Source organism: Pinus tabuliformis, chromosome 8, assembly GCF_031772625.1.
Source record: "Pinus tabuliformis cultivar Carrire ecotype Pingquan chromosome 8, CPIR1, whole genome shotgun sequence".
Classification (NCBI taxonomy): Eukaryota; Viridiplantae; Streptophyta; class Pinopsida; order Pinales; family Pinaceae; genus Pinus; species Pinus tabuliformis.
In genome coordinates, this window is record NC_142294.1 from 111,814,764 (window position 1) to 111,835,614 (window position 20,851).

General features: G+C 36.5%; 1 protein-coding gene across 1 annotated transcript in view; it reads left to right on the top strand.

The window, feature by feature from the left end:
* Positions 1 to 20,851, top strand: part of LOC149234376 (sodium/hydrogen exchanger 8-like) — a 1,053,364-nt gene that overhangs the window by 774,691 nt on the left and 257,822 nt on the right. The window lies entirely within an intron of this gene.

Sequence of the window (20,851 nt, forward strand, 5' to 3'; positions counted from 1 at the left end):
CACAAGGAGGAATAGATAAAGGTAAGCAAATAGTATAGAATCAAATTTCTTATTGGTGTTAGTTTTATTGTTAAAGGAGAGTTGGATGTAGTTCCATTTGATGTATGTAGATTTGTATTAGGGAGTCCCTATATTTACACGTGGGATGAAATTTTCATGTGGAGATCCAACTAGGAATGCTTCAAAAAAGGAAGGAAATCCTTCGTCATCAATGGGCACAAGGGCAAGTCAAAGATCTCATAGGTAAGTTCCAACTAGGTGAAAAAGTTTATCAGTTCTAGAAAGAAGTATGTTTTGTATTTTTTAAGAGAAAAATAGTTTGTATAAGAGTCCATGAGTTAGTCATCCCTAAAGGGGTGCACTAAGAAATGACAACAATAATGGGAAGAGGTGTTATAGGCATATAGTGGTGTGTTCCAAACCTAAAGGGATATTACCCAAGATGGAAGTGGAGCACGAGATGCGGCTATGATCATTATCTAAATTTCCAAACATTGGGCTATCCAAACAGTTTGTTATGGGGGGAAATGAGGTGAAGAAGTAGTTGCAACAATTACTCAAATAGGGTGTTATTCGACTAAGTACCTTACCATGTGGGTCAACCATTATAATTGTGCCTAAGAAGGTTGGGTCTTTGTGGATATGCATTGATTATAGGGTGTTAAACAAAATTACACTTAAGAGAAGTTACCCCTTATCTAAGATAAATGATTTGCTAGATCATTTTCAGCAATCCAAATACTTCAACAAACTAGACTTAAAGTCAAGGTATCACTTGCTTTGAGTCAGAGAAGAGGCCACTTGGAAGATCGTCTTCAAATCTAGAAAAGATTTGTATGAGTGGTTAGTTATGATATTTTGCATATGCAATCCACCAACAACAATCATGAGATGCTTGGGACTTTACATCATATGGAGGTGTTAGATTTGGTTGTAACACTCTCCCCATTGTTTGTGCAATTTTCTTGGTAGAGAGAAATGGTTGGTTCTGAACAAGAGCCTTGAGGGTATTTAAAGAAAAAAATACCTCTCTCTTTCACTTAAGAATGTTCATTCAAAAGTCATATGAGTAGTCATCAATGAAGTGGGGTGCATACTCAGCCAATGAATGGATGAGTTGGAAATTACATGAGATGACTATGTAACAAATCAAGAGGTTTGGTGGAACATGATGACATACCTATAGGAAATTATGTCAATGTTGTTTCCCAAGAACACAACCTTAACAAACTCTATTAGTGCAAGAAACTTTGAGGACATCGAACATTAAATTTTTTGTTCACAAGTGTTGCAAACACATACAATTCAAATGTCTAGATCTTTCATGCCAAAGTCTATAAAAAGAACCAATTTGTGCAATGAAGAGGAACTTTAAGCAAGTTCAAAATGAACAAATTTGTACAAGAAAGAATCATGGTCAATGCATCTAGAAGTAAAAACAATATGTAGATTCAATAATCAAAGATGATGAGTCTTGGAAAGGTCGAATGAACATAATTAGCAATAATGTTCAAAAGAGACAATGAAGGAAATCAAACCACAACAACATCAAAGAGATTTATGATGTGAGGAGGCATTGTTTTGCATATGTTTGAGAATGTTGAATTTATTTGAGAGGGAATAAATACTCTTTTCGCATTTAGTGAAGTTGAACATAACACATTTGGTAGTTGAAAGCAAGATATTGTTACTAACCAATGAGGATTGCATAGGGAGGGAAAAGGTAGGAGGGAGTATGTATGGAATCTTTAGGATGGAGGTGATCAACATAAATGATTATGAACAAAAGAAACAAAGTAGCCTCAAAGTGGCAACACTAGCTTCATTAAAAAAAAAAAAGAATCTACGAAGACAAACTGTGATAGGTATGAAGAGCGAAATATGAATTTCTCAATTTTGAGGTACTCTCACCAAGGGTCTGCAATTTGTAAGGGTAAGAAATGAACTTGAAGAGGCATTGAAGAGAGAATATGGGCAGCACTTGAAGTAGAAATGTTGACCAAAAATGATAATAGAAGGCCTATATGTGAACATAATGTGAGTTGATAGAACTTATTGCGAAAAGTGTTGTGTTCATTGAACTATTTTTTAATACTTTTATGTGTCTTGGCATTGTATGGAAAATTTATCCAAATAACATAGAACCATACAAGCTTTCTTAAAGTTGTTCATCTATTTGCCTTTTAGTACTTTTATCTATATTGACATTGTATAGAAAAATTATCGAATTAATGAGTGATGGAAAAGGAATGATACCATAATTTTCATAAAGTTGGGTTTTGAACCCATCACTTCCTTCTCTGAAGATAGGATAAGAGAGATAGGATTTCTCCATTTTAGTAATGAATTGTAAAGACTTAATGAGCTTACAGTGCAAAAGAAATCAAATCAAATCCTCCTTTTTTATTCAATCTTGCTTGTGCATCCTCGAACTTACGCCATATAGTAGAAGCCATATAATTCTTCCTAAATAAATTAAGAAGAGGCCATTAATGGATGGTGTTCCTGAAGTTGTATTAAAAAGAGGCCATCAATGGATGATGTTGATTAATTAGACATTGGGACATTTGCAACCTTCACCTATTGTGTACATGCAACTTTCACATGTATTTAAGACATTAGAGTTTCTCAAATAAAAGTACCAATGTTGAGCATGATATCACATTCATATTATTTCTTCTTAAATATGTAAATTTTTTTTTTTAGCCATTTTTCCTGTTATTTAAAAAAAAATTGTCACTTTTCTATTCTACTTCTTAAGAATGCTTACTTTTGTATAAATTGCTCCTTAAGAGGTTCATTCTACAATCCAACATGAAGGAGATGTGTAATTCTTTCTATGCTTAATCTTGAGTTGACACATATATATTTTCAAATAAAAATAAAAAATTCTACAAAAGGTAATGCCAATTATAATAATAAAGAAAAATGAAAAATATTCTTTGAATAAAAAGCAACGTTGGCTATATAATAAAAAACAAAATTAAATATACATGTTTAGTTAGCATTCATTAAACGCATTATCAATAATGCCACTTTCATGTGTTAGCTCATTTGGTGGTTGATATTACAACCTAATATGAAGGAGATGTACTAAAAATATTTCATTCTCATTCTCAACCATAAACAAAATATTTAGATGTCCATGTGAAAAAGCATGATTTTATATAAATTTTAAAGAGAGATAAAGGTATTGAAACTAAAAAACTACAAATTATTATATTTTCACTTTTAAGTAATGCCAAAGATGAATAATTATTATACTTTTAAAAATATTTCAGTATAGAGCTTAAATAAACTATTTGAATATGTTTGTTTACTAGTTCCTTTTAGAGGCCCGATATGAAGTAGATATTGTCTAGTAACTTGCATTTAAACATAATAAAATATTACATACATTAACAAACAAACAAACAAAAAAATAGTAATAACTAAAAAACAATGTTGGTTATAAATAAAATACTTTAATTTCTACCTTAATTTTACATCATTGAAATTTAAAAATTTAATTAATTTACTTTTTAGTATGAGAGAGATTTCTAATTTCTTCACTACTTAATATGGAGTTGAAAAATGACATGTAAAAATATTATTATTGATTTAAGAAAAGTCTATCGGTAGAAATCACATAAGAGAAATTTTTGGCTATTGATATTATATGATGTGTAATATTATATTATAATATTTAAAAAAAATGTGCAAATTGTAAATAAAATATTTCAATGTTCATATTAAATAAGAGAATTTTATATCAATTTTAGATTAAAAAAATAAATAAAAATAAAATAAAAAATAAAAAATAAAAAATAAAAATAAAAATAAAAATTCTTATATTTTCATTTTCCATTATAATGAAGATGTGTAATTTATTTCATTCTTAATATGAGGATGATATATTATATTAAAAGATATTAATGTGTTTCATTTCAATATGCCTGTTGAATAAAATATTTTAACATCAAACATTCTATTAATAAGTTCTTTTTAATTCAAGGTATGAGGGAGATTTGTAATTCCTTCAATGTTTAATAAGAAATTGATATGTGATATTTTAAAAAATATTAATAGCAAAAATAATTAAATGAGAGAAAGATTGTATCCTATGGGTATATGTTTTCTACTTTTGAATATGATGGGAGGTGAATTAACATTTTAAGGTGAAGAATGTGAATTATAAATAAATAAATAAAAATTTGAAATGTATATATTATATAAAACTAGTGAAAATAAAAATAAAATAAAATAATCTTATATTTAAAACATTTTATTAGTGTTTTCTCAAAAGTAACTTAGATCCTCTTAATTCCAAATCTATTGACGCAGGAGCATTCAGCTCAAAAATTTCTCTGTATTTTAGTAGACATAGGGGGTCTTGTGTTTTCAAGGAAGTTGGATTCCTATGTATCAAATTAATGTAATTATTAAAGTTTTGAGTGATTTTAATGAGAGAAACTAAAATATGGATTAATTAAGTATTGTGAGGCATATTTGTAAATGTTCTCGAATGTAGGAAAACATGAGTGATGATGAGTGATTAGTGAGGATTGAGAGATTTTGAAATATTGTAAATCCTAGAATAGGAATTGGTTTCATGATTTTGGGGATTAAAGAGAATCCTTAGGATTTAGTTAAGTTGTTGAGATCCTCAAGGGATCATTGAGAGATTTTAGGACTTGATGAGCAGATTAAGGATTTGAACCAAGAAATAGGTTACATAACCTTTTGTATAAATGTATGCCTAAAAGGCATAGAGAGAGTTAGTTAATTCGAGGGTTAGCTAGCTAGGAGTTAGAGAATGAGTTAGTTAGATAGGGTTGATTGTAAGCCTACGAACATGAAAGGAAAAGGCCACTAATAGTGAATATCAGGCCAAAAAGGAATCCTTTTGTAATTACTTGTTTATTAATACAGATAACTCAATTTCTGAGTTTGTGTGGTGTGAATGGTGTTATCACCTAGATTGACCTCAAGGTGAAGGGTGGCAATGCCAGGGTAACCACAAACCAAGCTTAGCCGAGTAGCTAGCCCTACTAGGCCAGCAGAGGGCTCTCTCCGTAAGGATCTCAATCAAGATGACTAGATCAGGTAAAGGATTTTAGGCTAGGTATAGTAGCTCGAAGATTTTGATTGAATTTTGTTGGTGATTTGTCGGATTATGAGGAGCTAGGCAGTTTAGGTCTGGGAAATTAGGTCAGAAATGCAGGGTGTTCTATGGGGCAAGGTAGGCATAGGCTTTAGCACTTTAGGCTTGATGATGTGAGGTGTTTAAGAGTTATGATGAGCTAAGAAGGGCATGTGACAATATTTGATCCTTCTTAAACAGTAGAAAACATGAAATGTTGAATGATTTCCCAAGGCAGAGCACTAATATAATGGATTCTACCTACCAAACTTGAAAACATTCAACTAGAAGCAATGAAATGAATGATGGCATACATAAAACATGTAAACAAATGATCACAAAAGAAGAAACTGTACTAAAAATCCATACCACAGGGATCCCATAAAAATAGCTGCAAATCTTATTAATCTCCTTGCCAAACTGCTTACAATGATGTACAATCAAGCTCTGAGAATCCAACTGAGTCCAACCAGTTACAAAGAGAAAGAAGAAGAAGATATAGACATGATTTCAACCTCCTCCCATCCTTAGGGGTCGAATCCCTAAGATGAGGAGCTAATCTAACTAATACTGAACAAGAAACAAGAATATAGGCATCATCAACAACTTGCCTCTAAAAGTGAAAAATTGATTCATTTGGGCTCAAACTAACTCCTAAGCAATGAATATACCTTCTATTAATATTTATCCATCATATTTACAAGCCATGACATCATTTACATAGGTAAATTATCCACCATGAGAGAGAATCATGATTACAGTTAAAAATTGGAAAAATAACAACCCTGAGCAAAAACTATGAAAAGTGTGGCGCCACTGGGCAAAAGCGCAGCGCCACTTTCAGGTCCCTTTTGGAGACCTTCCTGACATCCAAATTGATCCCATGATAGCTCATTGGAAAGTTCTTCAAGTCTACTTTCTAGAACACCTAGAATTTCTGCATTTGGAGCTCATTTGACCCCTCAAAACTTGATTCTCCCAAGACTGCTTCTGTGTGTCCAAAAAGTGGCAAAAAGGTCATTTTTAGGGTGTTTTTTTACCTTTTGGTGGACCAGTTCTACCCCAAAAATTTTGAAACTTGCTAGGGTGCATGTCCTCATCACTATGAATCCAAAAATGCAAGCCATTTCTTCAATGGGTTCCCCTAGGAAAAGCACGGTGCCAATGGCGCTGCGCTTTTAAGCAGTTTTTCTGTGTAATGAAATTCAAAATTGCAAATGACAAAATTTGTTCAAAACTTGCCCAAAATTGGTGTGAAGCACCACCATCATGTGCTTTGATGAGCCAAGGAGGCTTCAGCTAGCATTCTAAGTCTATCCTCCTCTTTCTTGCCTTTCAAGGCCCACCTTAGCCTAGCTTTCATTCTCTTGACCCTCATATTGCAAATCTTGTTTCGGGTCCTGTAATGATAAGCCATGTGTCTGATCATCTGATTGTCTCTGTTGGCCTTCTGTAACAGCTTCTCAAGGTGCAAGTTGACTCTCTCAAGCCAAGTCTCCCTATCATTTTCAATCTCCTGCTCAATAGGGGTCAAAGTGACCTGTGCCTCTTTGCCACTTTGTCATTTCATCTTGAGCATTTCTAGCTCCATGAGGACTTGTTTGTCAGTCAATTGCTTGTTTTCTTGCTCCAAATATGTGATGACATATTTGGCCCTCTCCAAATTTTCCGCCAAAGCTTGCACTTGAGCTTCCCTTTCCCGTATGATGATGTCTTTGATGGTTTCTTCGTCCTGAGCCTCCAAGTCAGTGATATCAACTCCATGATGAGTATAACACTACTCCAGCTCATCATGCTCAGTCAAGTCAAAATCTCTTTCCTCCTCATCATCATCCGGCATCTTTTCCTTTCCTTTGTGCAGCTATTGCACCTGTACCTGTTGTGCTGAAGAAGAAGGCAAAGCCCCTTCCACATCTTGTGGAGTTAGCATTTGCCTATGAGCTGATGAAGAAGGCAAGGCCCCTTCCACATCTCGTGGAGAAAACACTCACCTATCTGCTGCAAATAATCTCCTAGTGCCCCTTTGATATGTCATGAAAACAGGCACCTCAGTAGTTCTTGTCTCCTTGGCCTCCTCATCTGTTTTAGCTGGGCTAGAAGGTCCTCCTACTTCTTGAGGCACTGGTGGAGGAATTTGAGGACCCCTGAAGATCTCATGAGAAATGAAGGTCTCCCAAGGGATGTTAAGGAGATTGAGATGATGAAGCACAATGACCTTGATCAGGGAGTAATGATAAAGGTTGCTCATTTGTTGAGGGTAAGGCTTCCTTCGAACAATAAAAGCCATCTTCTCAATACTCTTGAATAAGTAATAAGGGATATTTAACATCCTCACCCTGGTAAAATGCATGAGGAACCTGATATGATAAGTATACAACCTGGAGAACCGACCCTCACAAGTGAAATACTTCATGATGATTTTCATCATGGGGACATACTTGTTCTCAAGAAACTTGAAAGGAAACAGTCTCTTCACCTAATTTCTGTACTGGGGTTTGATATAAGGTTCATAATAGTACTCATCTAGATCCTGGCACTTGAACCATTTCTCCCCTACATTAGGAATCCTGGTAGCATCTGCAATAATAGAAGATGAAATGGTGAAATTTACCCTAGCAAGAGTCACCCTGTTGTCATGAAGATGTGCTGCAAAAAGCCTAGTGAGCTCCGGGTGATATTGCACTCTCTCAACCTGTTCATAGAATTCATAGCAGCCAAGGTACTTGAAGCATGTGACAGCCAACTCTGAGGCCTGCAATTCCCTAAGGTTTGATGGCTCTTCTCTGATAATCCTACCTCCCTTGTGTGGTTTTCTCGGTTGCATGGCTCCATCAGTTGAGGTATCACTGGCTGTGTTCTCCTCCTCATAGTCTTGGTCTTCCAGGTCCATGTGTGCAAGGTTGAGGTGTGTGGAAATGAGAAATGAGGGGATGGAAAATGGTCTTGCAACTAGGAAATGAATGGAAATGAGAAGAAGGGTTTTGTGCCTTGAGCTCTTGGGAAAAGAGACAAAAGGGAATGTGAAGGAAAAGTGGGAAAGAGGGGAAAGGGATAGGGTGATTTTAGGACTGTAGGGCTGGGTGTTGAGAGGAGTAGGAAGGAGTTAGGGTTTAGGTAGAATTAGGGAGAATTTTAGGGTTTCAAGATTACAAATGACCAATGATGCTTGTAACTTAGATTTAGCAACCCAAAATTAGGATGAAGGACATGTACCTACCTGTAAGAAGGGAGAGCAAAACAAATTTGAAGCTTGCTGGAAGATTTGGAGGTGTTTGGTCACTTCTGGGAAAAGTGCAGTGCCTTCGCTCAGAAGTGCAGCGCCATGACAAAAGTGCAGCACCCATTCAATTTTGCTCTGGAAAAATCGGGGAAAAGTGCAAGACCAGGTAAAAAGCGTAGCGCCAGTCTGTCTCGGCCAAAAGTGCAATGCCTCTCTGCCAAAAGCGCAGCGCCAGACTTTTTCACTCAAACTCGACTTTCTTTCTTCTCCCTTTCACTTTCTTGCTTGGCAAATGAAGATAATGAATTTGAAAATGAAGCATGAGGGTTTAAATAGAAGAAGATTTTGATTTTTCACTTTGAAAAACCCACTTTTTCAATGTTTCTAGTTCTTTTTCAAAACTCTGTTTTAATGCCTTTTCTTCTTGTATCTTTGCAGGTGGATAAATGCTCAATTTGACTTGAATTTTGCAGTGTTTTTTGGTCTTGCAGCAAGGAGAAATGCTCTGGTGCAGCTGAGATCAATTATTACATATAGGAACTTAAAATTACATATGAAATACAAAATAAACTAAAATACTCTGTTTTCACCTCAAAAAGATGTTTTTGAGGTGAAAATTACATTAGGTTAAAAAGATAATGATTTTAGTAGCTATGACTTACAAGCCATCATGCTTGATTTATTGATCATCCTCATACCCTTGCTGACCTTTATTTACACTTTGAAATCAGTTTCTTGACCTTGGTGATGAAACCCTAGACCTAATGAAATCATACCCTATGACCTAATGAAATGAACTGCAGATTAATTATGAAACCCTAACTGAACACAATCTGAAGAAGGATCAACAAGTATAGTCTATGAGGGAAAGATTTTCTGAAGAGAAAACAACCATCAGTGGATCAGTATATCATGACCTAATGGAATGATGCAAAATTTTTAGTATGGGACTCCTAAAATGCATATGCAAAGAGTGAATTTTGATCCCTGATGGAAGTATGCAGATACTGACACTAACATTGGCCTTATTGGGGATGGCAGCTCCTTGGAGGTGTCAAGAACACCGTAGACCAAGTGCCTCATCCATTGGGCAATACAGTCAAAACCAAAAAAGTGAAAAATGACTCAATACAACTGAACACTGACTCTCAACCAAATTGACTCAAAACTTGACTATAAACCAACTCAGACTTGACACTAATCATTTAAACTTTATAGCCTTCACTTCGGGCCCCAAGCTCAAATGACAGTGTACTTGAAAACTTGCAAGGAAAATCAAAATGGTATATACAATGAAAGTGACATAATTTTAGGGAACCACCTCAAAAGTAGTAGTGCTTCAGGAGCCTACCATTCACTGGCCCTCCTGAACAATCCTGACCATCCATCTCCTTGAGCAGAAAAGCATTTTGTCCTCTGTATGCTGAGATCTTATACGGTCCTTTCCATAGATTGTCGAACTTACCATGCTTTCCTTTGTCCTCATTCCGTGCATCCCACTGCAGCACTACATCCTCTAGCTAAAACTTTTATGCTTTGGTTTTGCGGTCATAGATCTTCTTTATCTTTTCTTGCAGTTTGAAAGTGTTTTGGGAAACCTCTTCCCTTGTTTGCTGAAGGTGAATCATTTGATTAATTCTTCGTTGAATATCATCCTCTTCGCTGCCAGCTTCCTGTAGTAATCTCATGACCGGGACTGCAAATGATGTAGGAAATACTGTACCGTACCATAAACCAACTCAAAAGGTGACATGCCTATGGATTTCTTACTGCTCACTCTATCGGCCCATAAGGCATTAACAAGCTTTCAATGCCAATTCTTCTTATTTGCCTCCAACATTTTCTTAATTATATTCACCAAGGACTTATTTGATGATTTGGCCAATCCATTACCCTGCGGGTAGTATGTTGTGGAATGACCCAATGTAATGTTGTACTTGTTGCAAAACTCCACCATTTTCTTGGACTTAAATGTTGTTGCATTATCTGTTATAATCTTGTGAGGGCAACCAAAACAAGATAGGATATTAGATTCTAAAAATTGAATAATTACCATATCTGTGGCCTGCCTTGTCGAAATGGCTTCAATCCACTTGGTGAAGTAATCGGTAGCTGTTAGGATCCATCGATGTTGTGCTGATGATATAGGATGGATTTCCCCTATGAAATCAAGTCCCCACTACTGGAAAGGTGCATTTACTTCAACTGGTTTCAAAGGAAGAAGAAGTAGCTTCCTTTTTCCTTGAAAAACTTAGCATTCATGGCAACTCATCACTGTCTTATACAAATCTAAAAATAAATTCGGCCAATAATATCCTGCTCACAACACTTTGTTAGTTGTTGTTTTCCAAAACAAATGACCGCAACAATCACCTTTATGAAAATCATGCATCACCTACTGAGCTTCGTCTTCAACCAAACAATTAAGAAGAACCCCTCCTGGATCTTTCCAAAAAAGAGCATTGTTTAAAATGCAGAATTTCGTTGATTTGAGTTTTAGTGATCTACCTTTGCTTCTTGACATTCTAGGAGGTGGCGAAAGATGCTGAAGAACATAAACTATATCATAATACCATGGTGATTGGAGAAACATTTCTTAAACTTGAATGAGCGAGTCACCATCCTCATCCTCTAACATTGCTGCTATGAGATTTATGTCTAGAGCATGCAGATTTGATTCTGCCATCAATTTTGTTAAGCCTTGTTCCTTGATCAATTTAGTGGGTTTAATCTCCAGATCATATTCCAACATTTCTTCTATCCACTTACCCCTTCTTCCCTCCAGATCAGTTTGCATCAGAAAATCCTTTACTACTACATTAGGAACATAGTGGCGACCATACTGGGGAACGAAAGACTAATCACCCCGGTAATATATTTCATATAAATTCTTGAACTTTGGATGATGAGTTTTAGAATTTACTAGGCTGAAATAGAAAGTTGTAAAGCAATATAAAAAACTTCGAAATTTGAACACACTAGCTTCGAGGAAGTACACTAGGGCCAATCCTGATCCCAATCTCGCCCCAATAGGTGGATTTTTGCAGGCATCAATCAGGGGATGGATCTACATTGGCAACTTTAGAAGAAAAAGAAGCACAGGGTTACTCAACAAAGCATCTAACAGAGGATGGATTCTGAAAAGATAACCACTACATTAAACAACATAATCATTGTGAAAGGAGCATCATGCGTGGATGGATTCCTAACACTTCCCTTAGAGAATGTTGTAACGAAATTAGTAGAAAAAACAAAGCATGGAAATGAATTTACAAGAAAAACATGCTGCACATTAAACACCATGATGGATCCCAAATCTAAAGGGCAGAAACTGCTCCATTAAAAATAATATTTAGAAAAACTTTACACAATCCAAAGTAGCTTTCCTCTGCTGAAAAATTTGAACCCTTTACACTCTGAAATTCATAAAATATATACAATTAGCTCATCCCTGTACTAAGGGAGTTGAGCTCAACCATCTCCCTAAAGATAGAAACAGTTACATTAAATTTGGACCGAATTTATGAAAATAGGGGTCAAAGATGAACTCGTATCTCTTGAACCATAACACCTGTTACAAAAATGAAAGAGGTTTTTGTAGATAAGGTCATGTTTGAGAAAAAACACTCTCAAATTTTGGAAATTCATTTCCAGTTGCTCGGAATCTGTGCCACAAAATAATCTCTAAAACAGGAAATCATTAAATATTTAAATTTGTAAAAATAGGCTATAAATATCTAATCAAATATTCCAATTCACGACACCTGTGAATAAACTGAAAGAGGTTTTTGTTATATGGCTCGTGGTTGACAAAAATGTCCTTGGTTTTCTCAAAATTACTTTCCATCTGTTGTAAGATGGTGCCACACTACATCATTAAAACAATAAAACAAATGCAAAATTTGTTTTGTTTTAATGTACGCTTCAAATATCATTGCATATCTCCCACATAGTAACACCTGTGCATAAACTGAAGGAGGTTTTTGTTACTGGGTATGTGATTGACAAAAAACCTCTTTCATTTTTGTAAAATTCATGTCCATTACTTCAGAAATTGATTTTGTAGTAAAATTGTCCCTGTGTGCAGCAAATGACCTCAAAACATGCATAACCAAGAATCAATCATTCATTTCGATCATATCTTCTGATCCAGGAACCGGTTTCGGGCGTGCAATATACCGTTGGAAAGATATTTTTGAGATGCTTCTGATGAACATATTTAGGATATGATTTACACTAAAATTCATATGCAAAACATCTTTGAAAACCAGACATAGTAAGACCCCATTTTGATCCCTGGTGACAAGTTGCGAAGACTGGAACTAACATTGGCCTTATTGGGTATGGAAGCTCCTTAGAAATGTCAAGAACATCGTAGACCAAGTGCCTCATCCATTGGGCAATACGATCACAAACAGTTGCAAACCTGAACAACTTATACCAACCAAAAAAAACACACATACTGCAACCTGTACATTAGGAAACTAAAACAAATGCTGAAAACTGAAATGCTGCTTTGGGCAGCTTATTTATGTACAACCCTACCCTTCTTTGCTACAAATCACTAGATCAAGTGATGTTGTAATGCCAAATTAACCAATCAATCAATTGTAGCAATGATGATGCTTGGCAGTGCTTGAAACAGAACATAAATGTAAATGTTGACAACCATACATGCACAAAATGAGTGTGGCTGTGCAAAAGGAAATCTAGCTTGTTATTCAAACTGAATTTTTTTTTCATATATGCCGCAACAAGATCAAAGAAACCAAACTCTGTTTCTTCCCCAACTCCTCAATACATTCTTCCAGCTACAAATTATTAATGCAAACATCCAAGGGCATCCTTACCTTTCCTTCCTTATGCTGGAAAAGGTTCCCAAAGAATGTGACTTGACAGTCTAGATCCTGGGACTGTATTTGGGTCTCCAATTCAGTTAGATCTTCTTCAATTTTTATGGCAAACTCTTGCAAAAAATTGAGCTTAACTTCATGGCTACATCGACAAGACTTCAAATAAGAAGAAAGATATGAAGCAAAGTTCTCATCTACCTCATCATCCATGCACATATCTTCCCATTCTCTAAAGCCTTGAATAGAGGCCGCCTCTATTTCGAATTCTTCCTCTTTCTCCATCCATGTTTCAAGAAAGATATGCCAAAAATCTGCAAATGACTTAATAGATCTGATAGGAAAACTTTTGATCCATTGTCTACATTTCCCTTGAAACGAATCATAGAACAATCTGATAAAAATATCCTCTTTTTTTACTCTAAGAGATTCTATAAATGTTTTGAAATTTGCTACATGTTTAAGAGTCAAAGTCAGATCTTCCCCATTGAATTTAGGGCCATTGCTCAAAAAATATGCATCTTTCGGTAATTGATTAGGAAAACCAAGAAGATTAGAAAAATCAATACATGAATACCTTGAACAAATAGAAACAACATCTAAGTCCTTCATTTAGCCAGTGGAGCCACCATCAATACTTTGAAACTCGGGATTTCGAACAATGGAGTCGTCAGGTAGATGATTTCAGCCTTCATATGTGTCTGACTGTTGTCCACCATCAGCAATCAGATCTGCAACTTGAACGATCTTTCCCAGAGAAGATCTGTCACCTCGTCCCCAGCAACGGTGCCAATATGTTAGCACTCAAAATGAACCTCAAGGTTGAGAAGAGGCAATTTTGAGGTAACCACAGACCAAGCTTTTGATCTGGCATCTAGCCCTGCCAGACCAGAGAGGGCTCTCTCTTTGCCAACTGAGGGTGGCTGAAATAAATGAATCTTAGGCTAGCTATGAAGAACAAGGATTTGGTTGAAAATTGTGGGTCGAAAACAGTAGGATAAGGGATCATTGGGCTATGGAATCGAGGCTAGTTTCTGCCGGCAAACTTGGGGCAAAATAAGGGCAATGTTCAGCCAGATAAAATATGTAAATGAGAGAAGGAAAGAGGAGAAATCCCGTTGCACTGTAGGCATCAATCACGGGATGGATCTACATTGACAACTTTAGAAGAAAAAGAAGCACATGGTTACTCAACAAAGCATCTAACAGAGGATGGACTCTAAAAAGATAATCGCTATATTAAACAACATAATCATTGTGAAAGGAGCATCGTGCGTGGATGGATTCCTAACACTTCCCTTAGAGAATGTTGTAACGAAATTAGCATAAAAAACAAAGCATGGAAATGAATTTACAAGAAAAACATGCTGCACATTAAACATCGTGATGGATCCCAAATCTAAAGGGCAGAAACTGCTCCATTAAAAATAATATTTAGAAAAAACTTTACACAGTCCAAAGCAGCTTTCCTCTGCTAAAAAATTCGAAACCTTTACACTCTGAAATTCATAAAATATATACAATTATCTCATCCCTGTACTAAGGGAGTTGAGCTCAACCATCTCCCTAAAGATAGAAACAGTTACATTAAATTTGGACCGAATTTCTAAAAATAGGGGTCAAAGATGAACTCGTATCTCTTGAACCATAACACATGTTACAAAAATGAAAGAGGTTTTGTAGACAAGGTCATGTTTGAGAAAAACTACTCTCAAAGTTTTGAAATTCGTTTCCAATTGCTCGGAATATGTGCCACAAAATAATCTCTAAAACAAGAAATCATTAAATATTTAAATCTGTAAAAATAGGCTGTAAAGATCTAGTCAAATATTCCAATTCACGACACCTGTGAATAAACTAAAAGAGGTTTTTGTTATATGGCTTGTGGTTGACAAAAACCTCCTTGGGTTTCTCAAAATTACTTTCCATTTGTTGTAAAATGGCGCCGCACTACAATGACTAAAACAGTAAAACAAATGCAAAATTTGTTTTGTTTTAATGTAGGCTTCAAATATCACTGCATATATCCCACATAGTAACCCCTGTGCATAAACTAAAGGAGGTATTTGTTACTGCGTATGTGATTGACAAAAACCTCTTTCACTTTTGTAAAATTCATGTCCATTACTTCAGAAATTGATTTTGTAGTAAACTTGTCCCTGTGTGCAGCAAATGACCTCAAAACATGCATAACCAAGAACCAATCATTCATTTCGATCATATCTTCTGATCCAGGAACCGGTTTTGAGCGTGCAATATACCGTTGGAAAGATATTTCTGAGTTGCTTCTGATGAACATACTTAGGATATGATTTGCACTGAAACTCATGTGCAAAACATCTCTGAAAACCAGACATAGAAAGAGCCCATTTTGATCCCTGGTGATAGGTTGCAAAGACTGGAACTAACAAATGGAGTAATTGAATGAATTGTGTGTGAATTAGAGTAATTCTGCATAGTATATGTATGCAGGTGGAATTAAGCAGATCGCGGAGACAAAGTGGAGGATGAAGGATCATGATCTGATCGTTTGAATCCGTTTGAAGGATCAAAGTTGAAGCTCAAGAGTGACAGTGTTTAAGAGTACGCGGAAGTAAGTTCAGGAGGAAGTTGTGTTGCAGAACAACCAAAGACCAGAAACCCTGGAGAACACCTGATACGCAAAAGAACAGATAGAGGACAGTGCACAGAGGAGGAGTACAGCAATCGAAAGTGATTGAATGGTTTAGAAGGGATAAACGCACAAAGGATGATATAGGCAAGTCGGGTAAATAGACCAGAACACTGAGAAGTCACATAAAGACGAAGTAAAGGAAGGAACAAGTAATGAATGTAACCGTGCACAGGAACCATTGGATCAGTCAGATCAACGGACAGAACGAATGGAAGGTGAGCGGCAGAGATCTTATTGCGTAAACTAAAGTGAAGAAGCGAAGGGATCAGATTAAGCCACGTGTTAGCTGAAGGACGGAGCAGTCTTCATAGGCGGTAAGTAGTTTCTCACGCGCCCTCAAAGTGGAAAACAGTATTTCTATGACTTCACGCGATTAACCTTATGGGTTGACATGTAGCACCCGGAGGAAAGAGAAAACCACTTTTCTCCCATGCTCTCGGTCTAATATCGATCGTGCATGTAAACTGTGCGAGATTGTGCGATCATCGTTGGATTGAGGTACGAGGAATAAACGGTGGAGATTTAATGTGCTAAGGAGTCAGTCTGAAGAAGTAAGCGGACAACGCGATAACCGTCGGATCGAGGAGACAGATCAACGATACGAATTGAACGTGATAAAGGGAGCATCGGTATATGTGCAAAGGTTCATGGAATGGCGGAAAGGTAAGCTTTAAGTGTGTTTATGAAATAATTCTACTATACGGAAATTATAATAGAAATAAGCGGAATCAATGGATTATGGTTTAAGTTTGGGTTAAAATGAAACCAGAGTAAAAGGGGTATGGTTAATATGCACGGGTAATAAGAATTAACCTAAGATTATGAAGGTTCCGCTCAAAGGTTTATTAAAGTCTAAACTTGGGATAGTTAGATGAAACATTTTCGCTTAAGGAATTGAACTTTGATAAAGTGGGTTTTCATCAGATGTTACATTTCAGTTGGTTAAAACTTTTGTTTAAGAGAATTTTCCCTAGGTATGGAATTTTAGAATTCCTGGGACACATGTAGATGACATGCAATTTTATTTGCATACTGTGGGTATATGCGACTTAGGCTACATCATTATGGTGTTTGCAGCTTAGGCTAGCATCATTTGGTATCGGAGATGAACAAAGAAGTTCTGTGTGTAAGAATTCCTTGAGAAATTTAGAAGAGAGTTATGTTTTGAAGGTGTGTATACAGTGAAAGGTGATCAGATCTTGAATCTGACAAACAGTAGACGCACAGAGATAAAGTGTAGTAGATTATTGGGAGAATTTGCAGATGCAGGGAAACAGAGAACAATCCATTCAAAGTGAAGGTGAATGGTAGAACAAGATCATGCAGAGGTCTTGAAGGTAGCGGCATAAGAAGGTGAGAATATTGCAGCAACCTAGAGCAAGGAGTGCTCAATTGGTTCCAAAAGAAAGAACCAAAGAGATGCCAAAAGACTAAGCTCAGAGGAGAGAAGCTTAGTGAGGTATCATGTAGCAAGAGGGACTTGTTACTACAGAGGTATTGTTGCAGCTCACAGAAAGATCATCAAGGCAATTCCACAGAGAATGTGGTTAGAATTGCTAAGGGATGAAGAAATATGGTAAGAGTTTCTGAATGAAAGCAGAAAGTGGCAGAACCTTGAAGAATTCCAACAGAGGTTGGATAAAGAGGACAATTGTGTTTTTAAAAGGTGTAGATGAGTTGAAGCCTAGAAGGAGCAGAGAGAAGTGCTCAAAGAGGTTCCAGGAAATAGAGAACCAAGTGCTTTCCAAAATACCAAGTATAGAGGAAAGCTTGGTGAGGTAAGTGGCAGCAGGGAGAACTTGCTATTGCAGAGGCTTTAGTGCAACTCATAGTAAGTGAGTGAGGAACTCATGAAGATAGAGAAGGAGATGACTACCGATATTCATAACAGAGGTAACAGAGGTTCTGAGGAAGACCGCAACAGAAGAAAGGTGAAGAAAGAGGATGCCAAGGCAAATGGCATACATAGACAATTAAGTGAAGAGGAATATGAGACGGAGAAGGCTGAGATTGCAGTCCATCTTGAGTTGTTGATGGAGATGTTGCAGATGAATAAGGATGACCAGAAGCATGGCTATGTCATGAGGAAGAAAGTAAAGTGGCAGGAGCTACAAGAGAAGAGAAATCAACAGGTGAATATGTAGTTAGCAGAAGAGCTGAAGAAGCTTGAACAGATAATGAATGTTCAATTGAAGTCTGAAGAACTGATATGTGAAGCAACAGTTGAGACTATTGAACCTTGTAATTCTCAAACTGATAAATTGTATACAAATGCAGGAATTATAAGTGATGATGAAGTACTTAAGAAATGTCACATAGAAATTGAATTGCTGGAATATTTGCTGAAAAACTCAGAGTATGACAGTGTGATTGCAGACGAAGGAGTTCACTACAGTGGACAAGAGCAGAAAGACATCATTGAAGCAAATGGTGTGGAAGAGAGACTTGCTGACAGTTTTGAGAGTCCTTTGGAGAATTCTTTAAAGAGGTTGAATCAACATACTGATGTGCTGATAGAGAAGGAAAAATCATAGCAGCATACTAAAATGTTGCCAAAGGAAGAAGAGGCATTGAGGCCTTATGTTTTTCATTTTAATAATTGTTTTGTGAGTGCAGGTTTTGTTGCAGATGCTGGAGGAAATTTGACACATATGAGCAGCCAAGTAAAGATGGAAGAGGAATATTCTGTGGAAGTATTTAATCCATGGAACAGAGATATTACGTTGCTGGAAAGAATGCTAGAGAATCAGGATTTGATGCAGAAAGATATAATCATGAAAGAGGATAAGGATGAAAGGGCAATAGTAAGAATCCGACAACTTCAAAGAGAAGATAATGAACAGCAGGTTGAAGAGCTAGTGGACAGGAGCAACAAACTGAAGCAAAGAGAAAGAGGTAGCAGCAAATGGCAGAGTATGTACCAACTCAAGGATGTGCTAGAGATAGAGATTGAAGAATTATGGAAGTTAATGATGAAGCAATCCAAATGGAGGAGATTGACAGCAACAAGAAGAGTGATCAATCAGAATTTGAAATTGATTGACAAGGAGAGGAAAATGAAACAGAAGACAACAAACATACAGTAGCAACAAAGAAATAGAGCATTCAGACAACTACAAACTAAAGTTTGGGACCCTGGAGGTTTTCTATCAACATATGGGAACACATGTTCAGGAGATCATGAATGTTTTCAACCTTGAGAGTCTGATGCAGGAGCATTTAGCTCAGAAATTTCATTATATTTTAGTAGACATAGGGGATCTTGTGTTTTCAAGGAAGTTGGATTCCTATGTATCAAATTAATGTAATTATTAAAATTTTGAGTGATTTTAATGAGAGAAACTAGAATAGGGATTAAGTATTGTGAGGCATATTTGTAAATGTTCTTGAATGTAGGAGAACATGAGTGATGATGAGTGATTAGTGAGGATTGAGAGATTTTGAAATATTGTAAATCCTATATTAGGAATTGGTTTCATGATTTTGGGGATTAAAGAGAATCCTTAGGATTTAGTTAAGTTGTTGCGATCCTCAAGGGATCATTGAGAGATTTTAGGACTTGATGAGCAGATTAAGGATCTGAACCAGGAAATGGGTTACAGAACCTTTTGTATAAATGTAAGCCTAAAAGGCATAGAGAGAGTTAGTTAATTCGAGGGTTAGTTAGCTAGGAGTTAGAGAGTGAGTCAGTTAGATAGGGTTGATTATAAGCCTACGGACAAGAAAGGAAAAGGCCACTGGTAGTGAAGATCAGGCCAGAAAGGAATCCTTTTGTGATTACTTGTTTATTAATATAGATAACTTGATTTCTGAGTTTGTGTGGTGTGAATGGAGTAATTGAATGAATTGTGTGTGAATTAGAGTAATTCTGCATAGTATATGTATGCAGGTGGAATTAAGCAGATCGCAGAGAAGAAGTGGAGGGTAAAGGATCATGATTTGATCGTTTGAATCCATTTGAAGGATCAAAGTTGAAGCTCAGGATTGACAATGTTTAAGAGTATGTGGAAGTAAGTTCGAGAGGAAGTTGTGTTGTAGAACAACCAAAGACCAGAAACCCTAGAGAACACCTAATACATAGAAGAATAGAGAGAGGACAGTGCACAGAGGAGGAGTACAACAATCAGAAGTGATTGAATGGTTTAGAAGGGATAAATGCACAAAGGATGATATAGGTGAGTCAGGTAAATAGCCTAGAACACTGAGAAGTCGCATAAAGATGAAGTAAATGAAGGAACAAGTAATGAATGTAACCGTGCACAGGAACCGTTGGATCAGTCAGATCAATGGACAGAACGAATGGAAGGTGAGCGGCAGAGATCTTATCGTGCAAACTAAAGTGAAGAAGGGAAGGGATCAGATTAAGCCACGTGTTAGCAGAAGGACGGAGCGATCTTCATAGGCGGTAAGTAGTTTCTCACGTGCCCTCAAAGCGGAAAATGGTATTTCTACAAGTTCATGCGATTAACCTTATGGGTTGACACCAAGCACCCAGAGGAAAGAGAAAACCACTTTTCTCGCGTGCTCTCGGTCTAATATCGATCATGCATGTAATCTACGAGATTATGCGATTACCGTTGGATTGAGGTAGGAGGAATAAATGGTGGAGATTTAATGCGCTAGGGAGTCAGTCTGAAGAATTGAGCGGACGACGCGATAACTGTCGGATCGAGGAGACAGATCAATGGTGAGGATTGAACGCGATAGAGGGAGCATCGGTATACATGCAAAGGTCCGTGGAATGGTGAAAAGGTAAGGTTTATGTGTGTTTATGAAATATTTCTATTATACTGAAATTATAATAGAAATAAGCGGAATCAATGGATTATGGTTTAAGTTTGGGTTAAACTGGAACCAGAGTAAAAGGGGTATGGTTAATATGCACGGGTAATAAGAATTAACCTAATATTATGAAGGTTCCACTCAAAGGTTTATTAAAGTCTAAACTTGGGATAGTTAGATGAAATATTTCCACTTAAGGAATT